This window comes from Pelophylax lessonae (assembly GCF_965119305.1).
Source record: "Pelophylax lessonae genome assembly, chromosome: 12".
Taxonomy (NCBI): domain Eukaryota; kingdom Metazoa; phylum Chordata; class Amphibia; order Anura; family Ranidae; genus Pelophylax; species Pelophylax lessonae.
Window position 1 is genome coordinate 59,543,467 of NC_138779.1, and position 25,834 is coordinate 59,569,300.

Here is a 25,834-nt window from a genome sequence, read left to right on the forward strand (position 1 = left end):
TTCATAGAAAAGACTCTGGAGAATAAAATGGCGGTCATTGCAATATTTTTTGTCACGCGGTATTTGCGCATCGGTCTTTCAAACGCCATTTTTTTGGAAAAATTACATTTCACTGTATTTAAAAAAAACAGTAAAGTTAGCCCATTTTTTTGTATACTGTGAAAGATGATGTCATGCTGAGTAAATAGATAGCCAACATGTTCAGGTTTAAAATTGCGCACACCTGCGGAATGGCGACAAACTACGGTCAATAAAAATCTCCATAGGCGACGCTTTAAAAAATGTTAGCGGTTACCAGTTTAGAGTTAGAGAGTAGCTCTTTTTTTTAAATTATTGCTCTCGCTCTGGCGATCAGGGCGATACCTCACATGTGTGGTTTGAACAGCGATTTTATTTGCGGGCGCGACTTCCGTATACGTTTTTTTTTGTGCGCGAGCTCACGGTGATGGGGCGGTTTCCTATTTATTTTTTACATTTTAGCACAGGATTTAAAAAAAAAAATAAAAATCTGATCACTTTTATTGCTGTCACAAGCAATGTAAACATCCTTTGTGACAGCAATAGGCAGTGACAGGTACTCTTTATGTAGGGATCGGGGGTCTGACAGACCCTAGACCCCTCCACTGCACTTCAATGTATTCAAAATGCCAAAACCTGCATTTTTTAATACACTCACTTTTTAAATTCGGTGCATTTAGCAGCCGAGTAACCCAGACGTGACGTCATGGATGCCGCCTCCGGGTTACGTCATCAGAGACCCGATCAAAGCCGACTGGTTGCTAGGGTCTCCCGGTGGGACGGGGGACCCCGGCAAAGCCGCGGAAGGCGGCGGGAGGGGGGACGTTCCCTCCCACTCACTGGGGTAACAATCGAGCGGCTCCCGAGCCGCATTGGTCATTATTGCCTAAAAGCTGACCGCCGGCTCTAAAAAATGGTACCAGGATGATGCCTCTAGCTTCAGGCATCACCCTGGTACAACTACTTATTGCAGCTGACGTAGGTCTACATCGATGTGCAGTAAGTGGGTAAGTTGACTTTAAAAGAGAAGTGCAGGAATCAAACAAAACAAATACACGTACTCACCTAGATGGCTGCAGCATGGATCTGAGCTGCAGATGTCCCCTGTCAGCTCTACGCCGAGAACATCAATCAAGGCCTGCTGATCGCTCAGTTCTCAGGTCTGCTCTGAGCAGAGCATGGTGACTGTTAGTGCTCTGTGCTCTGCTCCTCCAGCGCTCACTGGAGCAGTGGGCTGTAGAAGGGATGGGGGTGGTTGGTCAGTCTTCCAGCAGGATGGTGAGAGGCTGAGCCAGCTGTCAGTCAGGCATCTGGGCAGATCCTGAAATGATTGTTATACCTGCAGAGCCTGGAGCAGCTCTCTAACGTCAGCTGACAGTGAGCTTTACCTCGCTGATGCCTGAATCAGGGTACCTGGAATGCAGTGACATGCAGAACTAACAGGAGAAGTATGGTCAAAAGTGCTTTATCCATACTTATCAATTATTGGTACACCAAGCCAGATCTTTCTTTAGTGATAATTAGTGATGAACATCTGCCGGTTCGTGCAAACTTGCTCAAATGTTCGCAAACCACAGGTTCGCAGCGGGCCCTATTCATTTCAATGGCAGGCGAACATGAAAAACCTCCAGGTCATATTTGCAGCCACAAAATACTTACTAGCTGTGCACACACATCCCACAACATGGACACTGACATACCAGAAGTATTGCTATTGGAAAAGTTGCCATAAAATATATATTTTTTTTCTAAATCAGCCAGAACTGACAGCAGCCGGTAAATACATGTCAAATACATATAGGGTCCATTCACACGTCTGTAAAATGGGTCCGCATCCGTTCCACAATTTAGGGTAACGTTTACAGACCCATTGATTTTCAATTCCTGTCTGAAAAATTAGGCATGCACAGGATAAAGAAGTAAGTGTCGGCCAGTACAGGCACCAAAAATTTGCCCACAGGCGTTCACCTGACAGCAAAGAACGTAGTATTCTGTGGCTGGAGGTACATTAGGCATTCACAGGATACAGAAGTGTCGGCTATTACAGGCACCAAAAATTAGCCCACAGGCGTTCACCTGACAGCAAAGAACGTAGTATTCTGTGGCTGGAGGTACATTAGGCATTCACAGGATACAGAAGTAAGTGTCGGCCAGTACAGGCACCAAAAATTTGCCCACAGGCGTTCACCTGACAGCAAAGAACGTAGTATTCTGTGGCTGGAGGTACATTAGGCATTCACAGGATACAGAAGTAAGTGTCGGCTATTACAGGCCCCAAAAATTAGCCCACAGGCGTTCACCTGACAGCAAAGAACTTTGTATTCTATTTTAATCTGGTGATCCAGCCAGCAAGTCTTTTGTTCATAATAAGCTAAAGCTCTCCAGCAGAATTTATCAGTTTTAATGAATGCGACAATCCACTTAACACTGGGAGGGTTGATTAAAATGATCAGCTTTTGTTTAGTCATGCAAAACCTAAAAAAAAAAAAAAACTTTCAAAAAGGGAAAAAACTGTTTGCTGTAACTGATTATAAAATGTGAGAGCTAGAGTTTGTTTAATGATTGGTAAGCTGCAATACAATGCAATTTTGTTGTTGGGTTTCAACAGTTCTTTAATTCTTGACATGTTTGGTATCTATTTATTTAGCGTAACATAATTTTTTTATATTTTACAAAAATATGGGTATTATATTGTGTTTGTGTGCACTAAAATAATAAAAAAAATATGCTTTTGAGCCTCTCTACGATGCTTTAGAGGTTGTGCCCAAGAAGGCTCGTTCCTCCATTTTTGGTGGGAATGCTCAAAAGTTTGCAGATTCTCGATCCTGGTCTATAATCTTCTATATTCTCTAACGGACACAAATCTTAAAAAAACCCACAACAGGCTCTTCTATTAGGCCGACCCATTTTAATTGCTCCGTGGCACGTGGGAAGGTTGATCTCCTTTGTGCTCTTAGCAGCTCGCATTGTTATTGCGCAGTCATGAAAATCCCCCACAATACCATTTGATGTGATTAAGACCAAACTACCCTAGATAAAGATCAATGAGAAACTCTCGACCATCCTCCATAATAAAATTTCCCAGTTTAATAAGACATAGGAGCCCTGGGTCACCTATCTTACGGGGAACTCTTAGGGTCCAATGACGCTCCTGGAATCTTGGTATTAAGCTTTTCTATCACACATAATACTCTACATACTCTTTTTTTTCCTCCTTTCTTTCAATTCTTGTCCTTCTTGGATGTGAAATTTTGCACCCCCGGGCTAGCTATTTGGGAAATGATCTGATGAGTAGCGGAAATGTTACTATCACGGGGTGTAGAAGTAACATTCCTTTATAGGCCTTTCATTATTTTGAATGTTACCATTGGCTGATTAAGTTGAATACTTTTTTTTCAACTGTTTGAAACTGTTTTGTATGTTTTATCTGAAATCTGGCAAAATAAATTATTGGAAACAAAAATTTGTATTTGATAAAATGGCTGTGTAAATATCGTGTGACAAAAATTGCAACTACAACCATTTTTTCTCCAGGGCCTCTGCTTTCAGAAAATATATACTGTTTGAGAATTCCAGGTAATTTTCCAGCAAAAAAAACAAAAAAAAAAATGCAGATTTTAACCACTTCTGGACCCAAAGGATTTGCCCCCTTAATGACCAGGCCTTTTTTTTGCGATTTGGCACTAACGGACAATTGCGCGGTCGTGCGATGCTGTACCCAAATAAAATTGATGTCCTTTTTTTCCCACAAATAGAGCTTTCTTGTGGGGGTATTTGATCACCTGTGCGATTTTTATTTTTTGAGCTATAAACAAAATAAGAGCGACAATTCTGAAAAAAAAAAAAAAAACAATAGTTTTCACTTTCTGCTATATAACATTCCCCAAAAAATAAAATTTAAAAATCAAAATTTTCAAAAATTTTAGGCCAATATGTTTTCTGCTACATATTTTTGGTAAAAAAAATCCCAATATGCGTATTTTGCTAGGTTTGCGCAAAAGTTATCGCATCTACTGACTATGGGAAAGATTTATGTGATTTTTATTGTTTTTTTTTTTTAATAGTAATGGTGGCGATCTGCATTTTTTGCGGGACTGCGACATTGTGACACTTTTGGGGTGACATTACTACAGTAATCAGTGCTAAAAATATTTACTGTTACAGTAATAATGACACTGGCAGGAAAGGGGTTAATACTGTGGGTGATCAAGGGGTTAAATGTAAGCCTAGGGGAGTGTTTCTAACTATGGGGGGATGGGCTTTTGAAATGAACACAGAGACCTGTGATCCTACATAGAAGGATCACAGGCACTCTGTGATCATTCCAGAGAGAACGGTCAGCTGTGTTTACAACAGCTGACCATTCTTCTCTCTCATCGGGAAACGATCGGAGCCGCCTGCCCCATGCATTGGAGTCCCCACTGACGACCCCTAGTTGCAGGCGCGCGACCGACGTAGACTTACGTCGGTTCGTACAGGAGGGGATGCCTGCTACCGTAAAACTGCGGCGGGCGGTCTGGAAGAGGTTAACATGTATGTGAGAAATGTCAGAATTGGCCTGTGGAGTGAGAGTGGATAGGTTACTGTATCGGAACCATCGACCCACACTGGACTTGTGGTCTTCCGTCAGTATACGGCTTCCTTGCAGTCATGAACATATATACCAGATTTTCCCAGCTGCCCTCATACAAAGCTAGCCAACAACTTAGCTTGTACAAGTTTTGGAACCTTCTCCTCTATTGAACAGTTTAACACTAAATTTATACACACATGAGCACATCCCCCTCCTGATCAGATTACTACACACAGGTCAGGGGTTGCCTGACTACATTATCCTATGCAAATGAAATTGTATACAGAAATAGAATTAACATATCTAAAGAACAACCAACACAAACAGTATATTTCCACTCAGCAACTAATAGATGACAGTGATTCACCCAACCTGAGGCAATTAAGTAGCAGACGGCCGTCCTCGAGCTCCTGCAATACAATACACAAACAATAGGTGTAAATACAGAACCTATTGTAGATACCAGGTGAGTACATCAGCATATTCAACGATGTCTGGAATACAGGTGGTTGAGCTGATGATATTAGCATATTGTCTGTCTTTCATTTCCAGTGACAGTGAGTACTGTCACAGTTACCCATACAGTTGCATATTGCTAGAAAAGAGCATTGCTAGAGCTTAGCTATTCCCTCTATAAAAATACACTGAACAAAATTATAAACGCAACACTTGTTTTTGCCCCCATTTTTCATGAGCTGAACTCAAAGATCTAAGAAAACCGGGATTCATGCGTGAAGAGAAAACCTCTCCAAAGTGCCAGACGATATCGCATGTGAGCATTTACCCACTCAAGTCGGATACGACGACGAACTGCAGTCAGGGCGAGACCCCAATGGGGACGACGGGCATGCAGATGAGCTTCCCTGAGATGGTTTCTGACAGTTTCTGCAGAAATTCTTTGGTTGTGCAAACCGATTGTTGCAGCAGCTGTCCGGGTGGCCGGTCTCAGAGGATCTTGGAGGTGAAGATGCTGGATGTGGATGTCCTGGGCTGGTGTGGTTACACGTGGTCTGCAGTTGTGAGGCCGGTTGGATGTACTGCCAAATTCTCTGAAACGCCTTTGGAGACGGCTTATGGTAGAGAAATGAGCCTTCAATTCACGGGCAACAGCTCTGTTGGACATTCCTGCAGTCAGCATGACAAATGCTCAAAACTTGCAACATCTGTGGCATTGTGCTATGTAATAAAACTGCACATTTTAGAGTGGACTTTTATTGTGGCCAGCCTAAGGCACACCTGTGCAATAATCATGCTGTCTAATCAGCATCTTGATATGCCACACCTGTGAGGTGGATGGATTATCTCAGCAAAGGAGAAGTGCTCACTAAGGCCCCTTTCACACCGGTACACCGCCTGACGGAGTCTATTCTGCTCAGCTGGGGATCGATCTGCCGATCCCACCTGAGCAGGCGGATGACAGCTCCGTCTTCGCTCTGTGTGCAGAGACGGAACTGTCAGATCCCTGCTGTCCTCTATGGGGAATCGGATGAGAACGGACCGTCTGTCGCTTCTCATCCGATCCTATCTGATCCGATCCTCCAGACGAATGGAAAATAGGGTTTCCATCCGTCTGGATTGCACGGACAGGATCGGATTGGATAGCAGCGGGTGTCAGTGGAGATGTCTCTGCTGACACCCGCTGCCCCATAGGGATGCATGGAGCGTCCGATCAGGTCCCACTGAGAAACTGACAGGCGGATCGGATTGCCCGTGTGAAAGGGGCCTTACACAGATTTAGACAGATTTGTGAACAATATTTGAGAGAAATAGGCCTTTTGTGTACATAGGAAAAGTCTTAGATGTTTGAGTTCAGCTCATGAAAAATGGGGGTAAAAGTGTTGCCTTTATAATTGTGTTCAGTGTATATTGTTTGTTGCTTGTGTGCTCCTTGATATACAATTGTTTTTCCCCAGGTTGTTATATTGTTGTTACAGGTTGTTATCTAAATACATTGTTAAAATACCTGAGGTGTTGGCAAGTGATTGGTGTGCCAGGTGTGTCATCTCTAATTGCACAGTGATATTATATCCAGTGGTGCTTCCAAGGGTGGCACTACACTATGTTAGCCAAACATCTGAAGGTAACCATATATTACTCTTCGCATGACTTTAGTTGTCTTGCTTAACCACTTCAGCTCCGGAAAGTCCCCCCCCCCCTTCATGACTAGGCCATTTTTTTGCGTTACGGCACTTTGTTACTTTAACTGACAATTGTGCGGTCGTGCGACGCTGTACCTAAATAAAATTGATGGCCTTTTTTTCTTTTGGTGGTAATTAAACACCTCTGCAATTTTTATTTTTTGCACTATAAACAAAAAAGACCAATTTTGAAAAAAAAAAAAAAAAAATTGTATTCTGCTACATTCTCCAAATAAGTGTTTATTGAGTGGATTGTGCAAAAAGTTATGTCTGCTTACTATGGGATAGATTTATGGAATTTACATTTTTTTACTAGTAAAGGCAGCGATCAGCAATTTTTAGTGACGGACAAATCTGACACTAACTGACACTTTTGGGGAACCAGTGACACCAATACAGCGATCAGTGCTAAAAAAATGCACTGTCACTGTACTAATGACACTGGCAGGGAAGGGGATAACATCAGGAGTGATCAAAGGGTTTAAATGTGTTCCTGGGGAGTGCTTGATAACTGTGTGTGTGTGTGTGTGTGTGTGTGTGTGTGTGTGGGAGGGGGGTTGTGCTTTGACTGTGGGAAGACAGAGATCTGTGTTCATGCTTAGCACAAACACAAAATCTCCATCTTCCCCTCTGACAAAACGGCAATCTGCCTGCTGTTCTGCCTCTCTCAGAAATGATCACTGGGTTCTGGTGAACATCTGGTCCTCCGGACCCACTGATTGGCTCCCGCTGTGTCCAATCACAGAGGGAATGGGTCGCTGGCAGCACGCATGCACGCCCCAGACCTGAAGAAAAGAAGATGTATAGATGTGTAATTTTGCGCTGAAGGGCCTCCCTGGCGCAGTATATATGTGTGGGGCGGTCCGGGAGCAGTTAAAGCTGTAGCTTTAAACTTTTACAATAAATCATTGAAGCTGATTGGTTACTATGCACGACTGCACCAGATTCTTTGTGCTCCAGTTTTAGTAAATCCCCCCCATTGTTTTTCAGGCACGTGAAAAAATATGCAGTAGTTGAATGGACAAATACAGTTTGATCTTTACTTATCAAAAAAAATCAAAAGCTTGGCAATTGTATTACTTATGTGAACACAAATTGTATTATTCCCACAAAATTCATTCTGTAGCGAGTATATAGGATCCAGCTTGGGATTTCTCTACTAAAGTACTACTACTACTAAGAACTTTAGTACTAATAAAGTAAGACTACCAGATTTTTAAAATGAAATCCGGGGACATATTTTTTTTCAACTAGTAATGGCGGCAATCAGTGGGACTGCGATACTGCGACGGACAAATCGGACACTAAGTGACACTTTTGACACCTTGTGGGAACCAGTGACACTAATACAGTGATCAGTGCTATAAATATGTACTGTCACTGTAATGACATTGGCTGGGGAGGGGTTAACATCTAGGGCAGGGATGGCGAACCTTGGCACCCCAGAGGTTTTGGAACTACATTTCCCATGATGCTTAACTACACTGCAGAGTGCATGAGCATCATGGGAAATGTAGTTCCAAAACATCTGGGGTGCCAAGGTTCGCAAATTGAAGAAAGCCGGCCGCGTTCCAGATGCGTGTCACTGACCAGAAGTGACGATATAGCGTATCACGGGACCTGACGCGTTTCGTCAGTGTGCGCCTGACGTCATCAGGAGTCATCAATTTTAATGCGAGTAACTTTATTTTGGAATAAAAATGTACGAAATTACTACACTATAGAGCCTCCATTTCATTCGCATATGCTGGGATTCTAATACTTAACAAACCAACGAGTGGACCCTGAAGGAAAATTGTGAAGGCTATCTGTACCCCACCAAAAACCGCGCTCTCTACTGATGGGACCTAGCGGGATACCATAGTAGGAGATCATATTGGCATCTGACCCCAAGGGGTCATCTGGTAAGTGGGCTGTGCATGTGGTGGAGGTGGAAGGAGTAGCACATACCCACTGAAGTTTTTCACCAAGTGAACACTGTTCCATGGTTATCTGCTCACCATTTCGACCAAGCTCTAAAAACACCTTTCAGCAAATTGGACTTTTTTGAAACACTATTTGCTTAGCACTATCTGTTCACGTTTTAGATTGGCACTAAGAGCACTTTACAGCAAACTGGACTCTTTTGTAACATGTCACTATTGGCAATCACTTTGAAAAAAAAATTTCTACTATCCTTTATAATTGTTTAAATTGTTTGAATATATTTATTGGCTATTTATTATTATTTATAATCTATTCATTTTTATATAATGCTCATATCTATTTATTGATGTTTCACACATGAATTAATTTATCCTATATGTCACACACTGGTGATTTATAGAGTTAGATATTATTTATCACTATCACATAATTTTGACATATAATTTTTACATATATTTATTTATTTATTCATACAAATAATTGAGCGCAGGCCCTATTGTATTCACTATCATTCAACTCTATTGTTGTCCGGACAAGCAGCTCATAAAAATATTGTTGAATTTTCCACAGTGTTAACCACATATAAGCTCATATATATATTTTTTATTCACACATTTAATTTATTAATCTATTATTTTCACGTGGACACTAATTACTTCAATTGATCAATATTTATCCTGTGCGCATCCACCCAAGTGTTAAGCACACTTATTTCTATATATGGCTATATGCAATCATAATGTGTAAATAAAAAAAAAAAAAATCCTGATCACTTCCCCATAGTAGTGATCTCCTAACCACACATCAGTATTACATTCGAATGTCATTTCACACGGCCGCTCCGCTTGTCCGCAAATCATCCTATTTTTTTGCGGATGATTTGCGGACATAATGAATGTCAATGGCACTGCGGATGTCAGCGGAATACCATCCTCTGACATCCGATTTTCTTCCTTTCAGTTCTGTTCCGTTTTTTGGAACGGAACAGAACCCTATTTTTTCATCCATGTAAAAAACGGAAAGGAAGGAAAATCGGATGTCAGCGGTGTCATCCGCTGACATCCGCAATGCCATAGACTTACATTATGTCCGCATATCATCCGCAAACGGATGGGATGATATGCGGACTTACGGAGCGGATGACACAAATGTCATCCGCTCCGTGAAAAAAAAAAAAAAAAGTCCCGCAGCGGAGCTTTCACACGGAGCGGCCGTGTGAAAGAGCCCTTACTATTGTAGCACTGTATTGCTCTGATCACAGTGTGTTAAAAATAAATTGTAAAAAAAATAAATAAAAAAATAACTAAAGAAAAACATAAAAAAAACAAAAAAAAAACGATTCTTTTTCTTACATACTGTCACCGGTCAGTGTCTCTGATCAATGCCACACCAGTTATATAACGCTGCACTGAATCAGTGACAGTATGTAAAGAAAAATAGTGACATTTTTTTTTTACATTTCTTTATTTTCAAAATAAATATGACCACAAATTACAACTTCAAAAAACTCGCCATACCTCTTACTAAATAGTTTGGACTGTCTACTTCAGCACAAATTCAAAACCGAACATCAGTGCGATTTGCACTGCTGGTTTCATCGACATGAGTCAGTGGCAATGAGGTGCGACTTGTCATGGGATTTTACCACTCCAAATCGCATGGCAAGTCACACCCCATTGTCAGAGACTCATGACATTTCACACCGGTGTGAACGGGGGAGGGCTTATTTAAACTCTTTTAGGGCTTGTCTACACCTCCATTGGTCTATGAAAAGCGATCTGCAGTTGATCACTTTTCACAGAGTGGTACAAGCGTGGCTTACAGGCATTCAAGAAGTGATGCTTCCACCTCCTAAGGCCCCGTTCACATACGGGCGAAGCTACTTCGCACCGCAACCTCCGAGGTCGCGGTGCGAGCAGCGCGCCGCAACCTCGGAACGGCCGCCACGGACTTCATAACATTGAAGTCTATGGCGGTCGCCTCCTGGCCGCCCCAAAGAAGCTCCGGACCCTTTTTCTAAGTCGGAGCGACTTGTGTCGCTCCTATTAGAACGGGTCCGCAGCTTCCCTATGGGAGGCGACCTGCAGCGACCTGTGAGGCGACCAGGTCGCCTCACAGGTCGCCCTAGTGTGAACCGGGACTGAATGTCTGTGTTTTTTTTGGTTTTTTTTGTCAGCTGAACAGCCTTCTTTAATGGAAAATATTTTGCTGTAAGCACAGGCCTAGTGTGTGGCTCGTGGTTGTGGCACAGCCTCATTCAATTGAATGAGTAATTTTCAGTGGCAGTGCTGTCCCCTGAACCCAACAGGGGGATAATTTTTAGCAAAATAGTTTTTTTAGTCTATGAGCTGGGGGAGGGGGGGGGAGGCTACAAATTCTGGTATTCTGACAAGAAATTATGTTTTATTAACTTACCAAACAGATATAACAAAAAGCTTTCAATGACTGTTATATTTTGGGAGTAAATAGGAAAAGATCATTGTTTGGCTTTAGATACACTTCAACAGAATATACAGTGCGTCCGGGAAGTATTCACAGCCCTTCACTTTTTCCGCATTTTGTTATGTTACAGCCTTATACCCAAATGGATTAAATTCATTATTTTCCTCAAATTTATTAAAAATAAAAAACGAATAAAAAAATCCCATGTACATAAGTATTTACAGCCTTTGCTCAATACTTTGTTGAAGGACCTTTGGCACCAATTACAGCCTCAAGTATTTTTGTGTATGATGCTACAAGCTTGGCACACCTATTTTTGGGCAATTTCTATCATTCTTCTTTACAGGACCTCTCAAGCTCCATCAGGTTGGATGAGGAGCGTCGGTGCTCAGCAATTTTCAAATCTCTCCAGAGATGTTCAGTCGGGTTCAAGTCTGCAATCTGGTTGGGCCACTCAAGGACATTCAGAGTTGTTCTGTAGCCACTCCTTTGTTATCTTGGCTATCTTGCCCCAGTCTGAGGTTCAGAGTGCTCTGGATCAGGTTTTCATCAAGGATGTCTCTGTACATTGCTGTATTCATCTTTCCCTCGATCCTGACTAGTCTCCCAGTTCCTGCCGCTGAAAAACATCCCCATAGCATGATGCTGCCACCACTGTGCTTCACTGTAGGGATGGTATTTTCCAGGTGATGAGCTGTGCCTGGTTTCCTCCAGACATGACGCTTGCCATTCAGTCCACAGAGTTCAATCTTTGTTTCATCAGACCAGAGAATTTAATTTCTCATGGTCTGAGAGTCCTTCAGGTCCAGGTGGGCTCTCATGTGCCTTTTACTGAGGAGTGGCTTCCATCTGGCAACTCTACCATACAGGCCTGATTGATGGAGTGCTGCAGAGATGGTTGTTCTTCTGGAAGGTTCTCCTCTCTTCATAGAGAAACACTGCAGCTCTGTCAGAGTGACCATCGGGTTCTTGGTCATCTCCCTGACTAAGGCCCTTCTACCATGATCGCTCAGTTTGGCTGGGCAGCCCGCTCTAAACTACTTCCATTTATGGATGATGGAGGCCACTGTGCTCATTGGGACCTTCAATGCTGCAGAAGTTTTTCTGTACTGTTTCCCAGATCTGGGCCTCTATATAATCCTGTCTCTGAGGTCTACAGACAATTCCTTGGACTTCATGGCTTGGTTTGTGCTGTGACATGCACTGTTAACTGTGGGACCTTATATAGACTGTCCAAATCCTGTCCAATCAACTGAATTTACCACTGGTGGACTCAAATCAGGCTGTAGAAATATCTCAAGGATGATCAGTGGAAACGGGATGCACCTGAGCTCAAAGGGCAAAGGCTGTTAATACTTATGTACATGTGATTTTTTTTTTTTTTTTTTTTAATACATTTGCAAAGATTTCAAACTTCTTTCACGTTGTCATTATGGGGTATTGTTTGTAGACTTTTAAGGAAAATAATAAATTGAATCCATTTTGGAATAAGGCTGTAACATAACAAAATGTGGAAAAAGTGAAGCGCCGTGAAAACGTTCTGGATGCACTGTATTACACAGAATAGACAGTTGGGATCATTATACAAGAGGGATAAAACTGGAGGGATAAACTGCGCCTTCTAAGTGCAGCAAGACATTTATTGAAGTATGTGCAGCAGTATTACACTCACATTTAGTCGGTAAATAAGATGCAGTTAGTCAACTGACTAAATGTGAGTGTAATACTGCTGCACATACTTCAATAAATGTCTTGCTGCACTTAGAAGGCGCTGCACTGTCTTCCCTCTTGTCTCCCCCCAGAGATCTCTTCTGTCTCTTCCGCCGGCAGCCGCTACAGTGGACAGCTACCCCCTGAACTGTTTGGGGGTCCACCTACCCCTGGTGTTTCCCTTCTCCCTTCCCCCCCTCCCCCGGGTCCCCAGGACCAGACTTTTTTGAGACCTCTTCTTGCGCCAATTCACCACTATACCGGGATCATTATACACCTATTGTATTTCAAACACATGGAAAATATTCAGTAGTTTTACAGCCAAACACAGTTTGATCTTTATTTATGAAACAAACCAGTCACTTGGCAAATTTCTGAATGCAATACTCAATGAGCCATGGTAATCTGTGCAAGAAAAGATTTCAGTGGTAACAGGGTGGCAAACCATTCTTTTTGTGCTAAACGTAATTTCCAAGCACATGTTTGTTCCATTTCTTTTTTTAGCAAAGTGAAGGGGCGTGTGAAGGGTGTGGGGACGAAAAGTACAAAATGTAGAAAAACAGGCTCCTTCACCATGGCAAAGACCAAAATACAGTAATCCATAGTAACAGAGCAGGTCTGGGCAGTTTTGGCCTGGAGGGCAAACATGACCACCTAATGTTTTTCTGGTAGGAAACTGAAGAAAGGGCGTCACAAAAAGTGAGTCATGGAGCCACAGCAATTTCAGGCCATGGCAGGTGCTGTCTTATGGGTCTGATTCTATTGTGACCCAATCTTTTAGAATATACATAATAAAAAGAAATATTGTAAAGGATGAATTGTACATGAAGTACTATATAAACTAAAGACGATGACTGCTGCTTTATGAAAATTATATGGATTCCCAGAAAGAAAATCTTATGCCATAATCACCAATAATCCTTATCAGTCAGCTTCTTTTAACAAATGGGTACCACGCATTTCACAGTCCCCATCATAGCAATGGGAAAAGACTGTGGCAAGCAAGGTATGCATCAGAAAACATTGTTTCTCTAAGCAGGCACCTATACAGAACAGAGCAAAATGATTAAGGCTGAGTTCACACTAATGCAATGCCAGACATCGCATGTGATTCGCACCACATTGCTGTGCACATCACATGTGATGTCTATGCGATGCAAGTTCAGCCATATATTTTCGCACCAAAGTGGCGCAGGACCCTTTTTTTGGTCCGCACTGGAATCAGAGGGCAAGGGTGTTCACAGTTCACACTGCGATCTGGGAATCGATTTGGGGGTGTCATTAAATTTATATTGACACCCGCAGCAGTTCGCAGAGAGCAGTGTGAACTGCCTGCGAGTCAGATGCGATGCAGGAATCCACACAGGAGTCGCAGTGGTTCCCGCATTGCACCAGTGTGGACTGAGCCTAAGGGGTTTAGCCCTGCGATCACAGTGTCTGTCAAAGTAAAGCCTTCTGGCACCACCATTTGCATTTAGTCTGGCAACATCTTACAACCACAAAGAAACTTGGTACATGAAGACCTTGTCAAGGTGCTTTATCACAGATCTAAACAGGGATTGTTACGCCTGTCTTTACATGCACATGAACTTTAATGGCATCCTTGTCTTAGTACATAGGGTTCAATATTGAGTTGGCCCTCCCTTTGCAGCTATAACAGCTTTAACTCTTCTGGGAAGGTTGACCACAAGGTTTAGGAGTGTGTCTATGGGAATGTTTGACCATTCTTCCAAAAGTGGATTAGTAAGGTCAGGCACTGATGTTTCAGAGAAGGCCTGGCTCGCAGTCTCTGCTCTAAATCATCCCAAAGGTGTTCTATCGGGTTGAGGTCAGGACTCTGTGCAAGCCAGTTATGTTCCTCCACCCCAAACTCGCTCATCCATGTCTTTATGGCCCTTGCTTTGTGCACTATTGCATTGTCATCCCCTGTTGCGCAGGGGCCATCTCCAAACTGTTCCCACAAATTTGGGAGCATAAAAATTGTCCAAAATGTCTTGGTATGCTGACACCTTAAGAGTTCCCTTCAGTTGAGCTAAGGGGCCAAGCCCAACCCCCGAAAAACAACCCCATGCCATAATCCCCCCTCCAGCAAATGATTTGGACCAGTGCACAAAGCAAAGTCCATAAAGACATGGATGAGCGAGTTTGGGGTAGAGGAACTTAACTGGCCTGCACAGATTCCTGACCTCAACCCGATAGAACACCTTTGAGATGAATTAGAGCGAAAACAGCAAGCCAGACCTTCTCTCTAACATCAGTGCCTGACTTCACAAACACGCTTCTGGAAGATTGGTCAGAAATTCTCATAGACACACTCCTAAACCTTGTGGACAGCCTTCCCAGAAGAGTTAAAGCTGTTATAGCTGCACAGAGTGGGCCAACTCAATATTGAATCCTATGAACTATGACTGGGATGCCATTAAAGTTCATGTGCATGTAAAGGCAGGCGTCCCAATACTTTTGGTAATATAGTGTATGTTAATTTGCTGTCACCAACTGCTTTTTCTGTAGTTTGTGTGTATCAGCGCTGCTCAATTAGGTGCAAAATATTGATAAGTAATAAATAGGTGCAAAAATTATTATCTAGTGACTCAAAGTGCTAAACTAGAATATGCAGATCACACTATAAGCATATATAAATATAGGTTCAATGTATATGTATATAATAAATAAATATGAAAATTGATCAAAGTGCCTCGTGATTCAAAAAGTGCTATAACTCAATGTGCAAATCGCAACATATATGGATGATAATCAAATTCCATACAAAACATATATATAATCATGTAAAATCAAATAGTAACTGAATACTCTTCTTTCATTGTGAAAATAAAAATAAAAATAAAATAAAAGCCAATCTATTCAATATAAAGTGTCCAGTGCTCAGTAAATGAATCCTCTTCACTAAAAAGTGCTCTGTGCTTGTCAGATGACACACACTGCTGACAGGAGACAACCAAAAGTGCTCAGTGCTAATTGTTGTGTCCGGGTGCTCCCCTCTGAGTCCCCTACTCACCAGACAAATAGGGGATATAAGCTTTATAAACAATCCTTCCTCAATTGACTGGATAGCAGATGGGTACCGGGCACAAAGCAACGCTCACCGCTCCTTTCCTACGGTGCAGGACTTTCAGCAGCCTACAATAAACTTTAACAGCCAAATAACGAACTCCCCATATGGAATCATTAAACAGAGAGAATCCTCATCGTGCAGTAAATCCAAACTTTTTATTAAAGCAAATTAAAATGCACTTACAGCATTTAAATCAATATCAAGCAGTTTCACTTCCTGGAGCTGGACGCCAACCATTCCTTTGCGTTCCAACCATTAGCCGGATGTGACGTGGTACGTACGAGCAACGGCTTGACGCGTTTCGCTCCGCCAATCAGAGCGTTCTCAAAAAGACTGCAGGTTCTGCTCACATTGAGATCTGGATGAGTGGAGCATCTCCACTCGGAGTCACCAGCAACACACATCTTATTGCAGTCCTCCCTTTTTCAACAATCAATTTAGCTTTCAGTGGTTTGATGTGTTGGCTTTGGCTTACAGTACTATTCACTTCTTTTTTGTTCTTAAAGCGGTAGTGAACCACCAGAGAAAAAAAATGGCAATGGCCCCCCTGCAGGATTATGTCATAATGTTCTAGTATCATTTCTTGATCTGGATGCTGTGAGACCCTGTTATTCTGTTATATCATATTGCTTGTTTTTAACTGAATAAATGTGAGTGCATTTCCTTAAAGATGAAGTAAACCCTCTAAAAAAAAATGTGAAAAAAAAACCCTGTAAAGACAAAGGCATAATGAGCTAGTATGCATCGCATACTAGCTCATTATGAAGTACTTACCTAACGAAGCCCCCACAGTGCCGACAGGACGGCCGACATGTTCAGCCGTCCTGCTTCCTGGATCACATCCTCCGGCCATCTGATTGGCCGGAGGCGCGATTACATCACTCCCACGCATGCGCGCGGGAGCCACCGTCCACGACACAGGGCTCTGAAGGAACGGCACAGGTGGCCGTTCCTTCAGAGCGCATGCGCCGATGACGTCATCGGCTGCATGCACTGTAAATATCTCCTAAACTTGCACCGTTTAGGAGATATTTATAGCACCTATAGGTAAGCCTTAATATAGGCTTACCTATAGGTAAAAGTATTTTAAGTGGGTTTACAACTACTTTAAGCTTGTCTGGTATTCTCTTATGCATTTTAACCACGATACTGCACTTTTGGAGATTGTTTCCTTTATTCTGAGAGTTCTGTGGAGTCATCCTACCTGGCGAAGTTCTATCATCCGAGGAGGAAGTGAACAGAGGACCCACTATCGGGTGTACAGGATTGATTACCATTATGCTGTGTTGGGGCTTTTGAGGGTCTTATCCTGCGGTAAGTGAGTATTTCACATGGTGATGGAGCACTCTTGTTATATGGTGGAGCACATATTGAAATATGAAGATGCAGTAAAGCACTTTATGTGTGGACTGTTGGGATTTTATTTATTTACCTAATATTATATGCGTTCTAGTGCTCTCTGTAAGGTATACTTTATTGGGGTAAATAAAACAAAAAAACACTCACATGTGTGGATCCTGCACACGCCGTAGCACCCATTTCGCTGTCCATGCCCGCAGTGGCTGAGTGCCAGTACATGTGAGTGTTTTTTTTGTTTTATTTACCCCAATAAAGTATACGTTACAGAGAGCACTAGATCGCTGTATTTATTTCACACATGTATTATGATGGTGGAGAGAGGAGTGTGAGGAGGCGACCACCCTATCCCCTTCAGTGTGTCAGCGACACTGCGGATCTTTTACCTGAAGCACCTTTATACAGAGGGAGGACAGGAGGAAGTCACCTATCCACACCTACTGGCACCTGTGTGTGCAAAAAGCGGGTTTGGCTCATTATAATTTGTGAGCCAAACCAGGAGGTGAGCAGCCAGCATTACCATTTATGCACCAAGGCACTTTTTAGTTATTCAAGCACCAGCACTTGGTCTTCTGGTACTAACACAGCTTAAAAGATATCACCCATTTTTTATGGACTTCTGTGCACCTATTTCTAATTCACACTAGCGTATGCATATGTGTGACTTTTATCTGGATGAGCACTTATTGTGACAACAGTCATTTATTATCACTATTGTTTTATCCACCGATATAGTTTTTATCACCTGAATATTTTTTATCACATTAATTAAGAGCACTTGCACTTTAATTGTGATACATTTTTATATGTATTTATTCATTTTGTTAATTGACACATTTTGTGTATATTGAATTTATTTATAATTTATTTATCCTTTGGCGCTACATAATTTATATATTTTTGCATATACTAACAATAACATACAAAGCCATCCACAACTTGGATCCCAGCTACATCACTAACCTAGTCTCAAAATACCAACCTAATTGTTCTCTTCATTCTTCCGAAGACCTCCTGCTCTCTAGCTCCCTTGTCAACTCATCCCATGCTCACCTCCAAGACTTCTCCTGAGTTTCTCCCATCCTCTAGAATGCTCTACCCCAATCTGTCTGACTATCGTCTGCTTGGTCTACATTCAGACGATCCCTAAATACACATCTCTTCAGAGAAGCCTATCTGGCCTCCACCTAACCACTGTACATTTATTTCTACATCTGTACATCTGATTCCTACTGTATTAAAGTGTATTGTAGTTGTACTATCTACCCTCAAGTTGCAAAGTGCTGCGTAAATTGTCAGCACTATGAATCCTGTATAATAATAATATGCTGTTGTATGTGCGCTGCACATTTTATGTTTTCTATGTTTATGTGGGTTGTGTATACTACTTACAGTGCCTTGCGAAAGTATTCGGCCCCTTGAACTTTTCGACCTTTTGCCACATTTCAGGCTTCAAACATAAAGATATAAAACTGTAATTTTTTGTGAAGAATCAACAACAAGTGGGACACAATCATGAAGTGGAACGAAATTTATTGGATATTTCAAACTTTGTTAACAATTAAAAAACTGAAAAATTGGGCATGCAAAATTATTCAGCCCCTTTACTTTTAGTGCAGCAAACTCTCTCCAGAAGTTCAGTGAGGATCTCTGAATGATCCAATGTTGACCTAAATGACTAATGATGATAAATAGAATCCACCTGTGTGTAATCAAGTCTCCGTATAAAATGCACCTGCACTGTGATAGTCTCAGAGGTACGTTTAAAGTGCAGAGAGCATCATGAAGAACAAGGAACACACCAGGCAGGTCCGAGATACTGTTGTGGAGAAGTTTAAAGCCGGATTTGGATACAAAAAGATTTCCCAAGCTTTAGATACCCCAAGGAGCACTGTGCAAGCGATAATATTGAAATGGAAGGAGTATCAGACCACTGCAAATCTACGAAGACCTGGCCATCCCTCTAAACTTTCAGCTCATACAAGGAGAAGACTGATCAGAGATGCAGCCAAGAGGCCCATGATCACTCTGGATAAACTGCAGAGATCTACAGCTGAGGTGGGAGACTCTGTCCATAGGACAACAATCAGTCGTATACTGCACAAATCTGGCCTTTATGATAGAGTGGCAAGAAGAAAGCCATTTCTTAAAGATATCCATAAAAAGTGTTGTTTAAAGTTTGCCACAAGCCACCTGGGAGACACACCAAACATGTGGAAGAAGGTGCTCTGGTCAGATGAAACCAAAATCGAACTTTTTGGCAACAATGCAAAACGTTATGTTTGGCGTAAAAGCAACACAGCTCATCACCCTGAGCACACCATCCCCACTGTCAAACATGGTGGTGGCAGCATCATGGTTTGGGCCTGCTTTTCTTCAGCAGGGACAGGGAAGATGGTTAAAATTGATGGGAAGATGGATAGAGCCAAATACAGGACCATTCTGGAAGAAAACCTGATGGAGTCTGCAAAAGACCTGAGACTGGGATGGAGATTTGTCTTCCAACATGGCAATGATCCAAAACATAAAGCAAAATATACAATGGAATGGTTCACAAATAAACATATCCAGGTGTTAGAATGGCCAAGTCAAAGTCCAGACCTGAATCCAATCGAGAATCTGTGGAAAGAACTGAAAACTGCTGTTCACAAACGCTCCCCATCCAATCTCACTGAGCTTGAGCTGTTTTGCAAGGAGGAATGGGCAAAAATTTCAGTCTCTCGATGTGCAAAACTGATAGAGACATACCCCAAGCTACTTACAGCTGTAATCGCAGCAAAAGGTGGCGCTACATAGTATTAACTTAAGGGGGCTGAATAATTTTGCACGCCCAATTTTTCAGTTTTTTATTTGTTAAAAAAGTTTGAAATATCCAATAAATTTCATTCCACTTCATGATTGTGCCCCACTTGTTGATTCTTCACAAAAAATTACAGTTTTATATCTTTATGTTTGAAGCCTGAAATGTGGCAAAAGGTTGAAAAGTTCAAGGGGGCCGAATACTTTCGCAAGGCACTGTATATGTGAAAGTTGCTGCGTTTTGTTTAGATTTTCCACAGCACTGTTTTTTTTTTTTGTATTTCATCCTCATTGGTTGCCTAATTTACATTCAAATCTCGCTTCTAAGCATTTATTTTAAGTGCCCAGGATCAAAGCAGTGAGGATTAGGGATGATCGAACTTTTGAAAAGTTTGGTTCGACCAGAACACCCGAACTTCCCGAAAGTTCGGATTTCAGAACCCCATTGAAATCAATGGGACCCGAACTTCTGGAATCAAAAAACACCATTTTGAAGCCCTAAAACCCAATAAATGCCCCTAAAAAGTGCCTAGGGTTCTGGGTCATGCCCCAGGGACTATTAATCACACAAAAAAAAGTTCTTAAAAATTGTCGTCTTTGATAGAGAGCCAATTATTGAAAAAATTAAAAAAAAAAAAAAAAGAGATTTCTTTGGATTTAGTGTCTGGGGGGTCTAAATGTGTACCTGTGAAGTTTCAGCTCTGTAGCATGTCCAGAACCAGAATTACAGCATACCAAACCTTCAAAAATGACTTTTTTGCTTAACCGCACCTTTCTTTTGCTCCTAATCAACGGCTCAGCCAATGTGTATGATGGGGACATAATGCAGTGCACTGGGAACAAGATTAGAGGTTTTTTTGGAAAAAGGTGCTGTCTCTTTAAATGTGCATATAATTAACGGGTGTATTTCCACAATGGGGCTATTATTACCAAATGTTTTCAAGAAGTCCAAAGATGTATGTAATTGCACTTTATTTCATGTAAAATGGTGTTTGGTGCACTTTAACTTGAATTCTCACAAGAAACAGACATATATGCACGGATACATTGAGGGTTAGGGGTAGGGGCCACAATGTAGTGCAGAGTGAACAAGATTAGAGATGTTTTGGATGAATACTGTTGTCTCTTGACTTTGAATAGAAGTAAAGGATGCTTAAAAATTGGGCATTTGGTGGTGCGGACGATGCCTTGACACCATATCCCTATGAAAGTGCTGGTAATGAAGGCAATAATTGCCCTTGTAAGGAAAAAAATTACAATGATATGCATCTGTGTGACAGGTGCGCAAAAATTGTTGTTTGGGTGTTGGTGGAGCCATACCACTGTAAGCCCAAAGAGCTGGTGTTGAAGAAGGCGTAAAAATTATGAAGGTGTGCACCTGTGGAGCAGGTGCGCAAACATGGCAGTTTTGGTGTTGGCGGAGCCTCCCCGCCATAACCCCAAAGAGCTGGCTTTGAAGGAGGCCCAAAAATTGTAAAGGTGTGCACCTGTGGAACAGGTTCGCAAACATGGTAGTTTTTGTTTAGCATAGCCTCCCCACCTTAACCCCAAAGAGCTGGTGTTGAAGGAGGCCCAAAAATTGTATAGGTGTGCACCTGTGGAACAGGTGCGCAAACATTGTAGTTTTTGTTTTAGCATAGCCTCCCCACCTTAACCCCAAAGAGCTGGTGTTGAAGGAGGCCCAAAAATTGTAAAGGTGTGCCCCTGTGGAACAGGTGCGCAAACATTGTAGTTTTTGTTTTAGCATAGCCTCCCCACCTTAACCCCAAAGAGCTGGTGTTGAAGGAGGCCCAAAAATTGTAAAGGTGTGCACCTGTGGAACAGGTGCGCAAACATTGTAGTTTTTGTTTTAGCATAGCCTCCCCACCTTAACCCCAAAGAGCTGGTGTTGAAGGAGGCCCAAAAATTGTAAAGGTGTGCACCCGTGGAACAGGTGCGCAAACATTGTAGTTTTTGTTTTAGCATAGCCTCCCCACCTTAACCCCAAAGAGCTGGTGTTGAAGGAGGCCCAAAAATTGTAAAGGTGTGCACCTGTGGAACAGGTGCGCAAACATTGTAGTTTTTGTTTTAGCATAGCCTCCCCACCTTAACCCCAAAGAGCTGGTGTTGAAGGAGGCCCAAAAATTGTAAAGGTGTGCCCCTGTGGAACAGGTGCGCAAACATTGTAGTTTTTGTTTTAGCATAGCCTCCCCACCTTAACCCCAAAGAGCTGGTGTTGAAGGAGGCCCAAAAATTGTAAAGGTGTGCACCTGTGGAACAGGTGCGCAAACATTGTAGTTTTTGTTTTAGCATAGCCTCCCCACCTTAACCCCAAAGAGCTGGTGTTGAAGGAGGCCCAAAAATTGTAAAGGTGTGCACCTGTGGAACAGGTGCGCAAACATTGTAGTTTTTGTTTTAGCATAGCCTCCCCACCTTAACCCCAAAGAGCTGGTGCTGAAGGAGGCCCAAAAATTGTAAAGGTGTGCACCTGTGGAACAGGTGCGCAAACATTGTAGTTTTTGTTATAACCAAAATGAGGTTCTGTGAACGTAAAGAGAATGAGAGGAGGGTTTGAGGGTGGCACCATGGTCCAGGCTTAAACTGAGGCTCAACTGCCACATCACAACGATAGCCTAGTCTACAAGGTCTGCATCAGGTGCATCAAAGCTTGATATCCACGACTGATTCATCTTAATGAATGTCAAACGGTCGACTGAGTCGGTGGAGAGTCTCGTTCGATGGTCTGTGACGAATCCTCCTGCTGCGCTGAATGCCCGTTCCGACGACTCCATGGCATACTGGGCCAGTTCTGGCCAGTGGTCTAATCTTAAGACCCAGTATGCCAGTGGATCGGATTCGTCACATGAAAAGCCCTCTGTGTCACTTTGTGCCCTCACGTAATCGTCCACCATGTGATGCAGACGCTGTCGATGCAATGTGGCAGCTGAGAGGCCTGGGCGGTGAGGACTAAAAAAAGACAGAAAGGCATCCGTCAACCGCACGCCTTCTCCAACGCTCCTCTCGTGACCACCAGTAGAATCCATGGTAGGTTGTCCCCGCCCCTGCACCCTACGGGAGTCGGGGAACGTGTTCACCAGAATCCTCTTGAGACTGTCCTCAAGGGATTTGATCCTGTGGACTCTCTGGGTGGATCGGAAAAGCTCAGAGACTTTAGACTTGTACCGGGGGTCAAGTAGGGTGGCCAACCAATAGTGGTTAGTCTCTTTAATGGCCTTGATTCTGGGGTCCTTTCGCAGGCCCTGAAGCATGATGTTTCCCATGCGTCGCAAATTAGCGAAGGCCTGAGAAGCTGACTCCTCGGGGTCACTCATAACGACATTATCTTCAACGGGCTCCTCCTCCTCCCAGCCACGTACTACTCCAAAGTGTCCCGAGGGAGTCAAACTAGGCCTTGCAGATTGCCGCATGTCTTCCTCCTCCTCCTCCTCAAACCCTGCAAAAGTTCCTGCAGAATCGTCCTCCTCCTCCTCCTCTTCCACCCCTGGATCCTGCTCGGGCCTCTGGGAGCTAGGCATAATGGGGTCAGGATTCTCAGGATAAAGGGGGCCTTGAGAGGCAAGGAAGTCCTCCTCTTCCTCCTGCTGCTCTGCCTCCAGTGCCCTGTCCATAATGCCACGCAGAGTGTGCTCCAACAAAAACAGTACCGGTAGGGTGTCACTGATGCATGCGCTGTCCCGGCTGACCATCCTTGTGGCCTCCTCAAATGGCGAGAGGACAGCACATGCATCCTTAATCAAAAGCCACTGCCGTGGTGAAAAGAAGCCCAGGCGCGCAGAGCCAGTGCTGGTGCCGTACTCGCATAGGTATTCATTGAGGGCCCTCTGCTGCGTGTACAGGCGCTGCAGCATAGCCAAGGTGGAGTTCCAGTGGGTGGGCATGTCACAGATGAGGCGGTGTACCGGCAGGTGAAACTCGTGCTGCACTTCGGCCAAACGTGCAGTGGCACTGTACGACCGCCTGAAGTGACTGCACACCCTTCTTGCCATCCTTAGCACATCCTGCATTCCCGGGTACAAGTTCAAAAACCGCTGTACCACAAGATTCAGGACATGCGCCAGGCATGGCACATGGGTTAACTTTCCCTGATGAAGGGCGGCCAGGAGGTTTGACCCATTATCAGTAACCACCATCCCTGGCTGCAGCTGGCGTGTCAACCACCTCTGGGCCTGTGCCTGCAGAGCCCCAAGAATCTGAGGGGCAGTGTGCTGCCTGTCCCCTAGACACACAAGCTGCAGCACTGCGTGACACCTTTTGGCCTGAGACATAGAATAGCCCTTTGAACGTTTACGTGGTACCTCATCATATTCAAAGGACCATTCTGCAGAGGAGGGCATGGAGGAGGTAGAGGAGGAGGAGCAGGAGGGGGTAGAAGTGATCGATCTACCCGGATCAGCGACACCACCAGCTGTTTGCAGACGTGGGGGCAACACTGGCTGCAGCACCGAGCCCTGGCTACAATCCCTTCCGCTGGCAAGCAGTGTCACCCAGTGAGCAGTGACAGAAATGTACCGTCCCTGCCCATGTTTGCTTGACCAAGTGTCAGCCGTCAAGTGTATCTTAAGGCTGACTGACTTGGCCAGGGACGACACTACATTGCCTTCCACATGTTGGTATAGGGATGGCAGGGCCTTACGGGAAAAGTAATGCCGACTTGGCACCTGCCACTGTGGAACTGCACATTTTGCGAAGTCACGGAAGGGAGCAGACTCTACCAGGTTAAATGGTAATAGTTGCAGAGCCAGTAGTTTAGCCAAACTACTGTTTAGACGCTGGGCATGTGGGTGGCGGGGAGTATACATTTTTGTTCGTTCCAGCATGTGTGGAATCGAAATTTGGCGTCTAGATGTTACAGCTGGTGGTGTGCTGGAGGTAGATGCGACACTGCCTGCTATATCATCATCCCTGCCAGTGGAGGCTGTCAACAGGTGACGAATGACTATAGCAGGGCCAGGAACAGACTGATGTGCAGGTGGAGCAGATGGAGCATGAGGAGGAGCGCGAGGAGAACTAGGAGGCCGACTGACCGATCTTTGACCCTTTTGTGGGTTCTTTAAATGCTCCTGCCAACGGGCCGAGTGGTGGGTTGTCAAATGCCTGTTTAGGCAGCTTGTACCCAGGTGGTTGACATTTTTGCCACGTTTTATACCCTTCTTACAAATCTTGCAGATCGCAACTGTTTTGTCTGCATGGGATGTCTCAAAAAAGGCCCAGCAAGATGAGGTGTGTATAGTGGCCCGGGAGACAACAGGTGTGGCCTTAGATGGAGTAGGCCGTCTGCTCTCCCCTCTTGTTTGCTCTGCCTCCTCCTCAACCTCAGACCCAACATCTGATTCCATCAAAGACTGAGCATCAGGCCTGGCCTGGGAGACAACAGGTGCGGCCTTAGATGGAGCGGGCCGTCTGCTCTCCCCTCTTGTTTGCTCTGCCTCCTCCTCAAACTCAGACCCAACATCTGACTCCATCAAAGACTGAGCATCAGGCCTGGCCCGGGAGACAACAGGTGCGGCCTTAGATGGAGCGGGCCGTCTGCTCTCCCCTCTTGTTTGCTCTGCCTCCTCCTCAAACTCAGACCCAACATCTGACTACATCAAAGACTGAGCATCAGGCCTGGCCCGGGAGACAACAGGTGCGGCCTTAGATGGAGCGGGCCGTCTGCTCTCCCCTCTTGTTTGCTCTGCCTCCTCCTCAAACTCAGACCCAACATCAGACTCCATAAACGACTGTGCATCAGGCTGGAGTAGATGGCCGACACTGTGGTCAAACAGCTCAGCTGACTCCTCTGCCATGTCTGAAGTTGGG

General features: G+C 43.7%; 1 protein-coding gene across 1 annotated transcript in view; it reads left to right on the forward strand.

The window, feature by feature from the left end:
- LOC309568296 (uncharacterized protein) overlaps positions 1-25,834 on the forward strand; it is a gene marked incomplete at its 3' end in the record, with an annotated part of 101,471 nt that overhangs the window by 27,294 nt on the left and 48,343 nt on the right. The gene's annotated exons all lie outside the window — the stretch shown is intronic.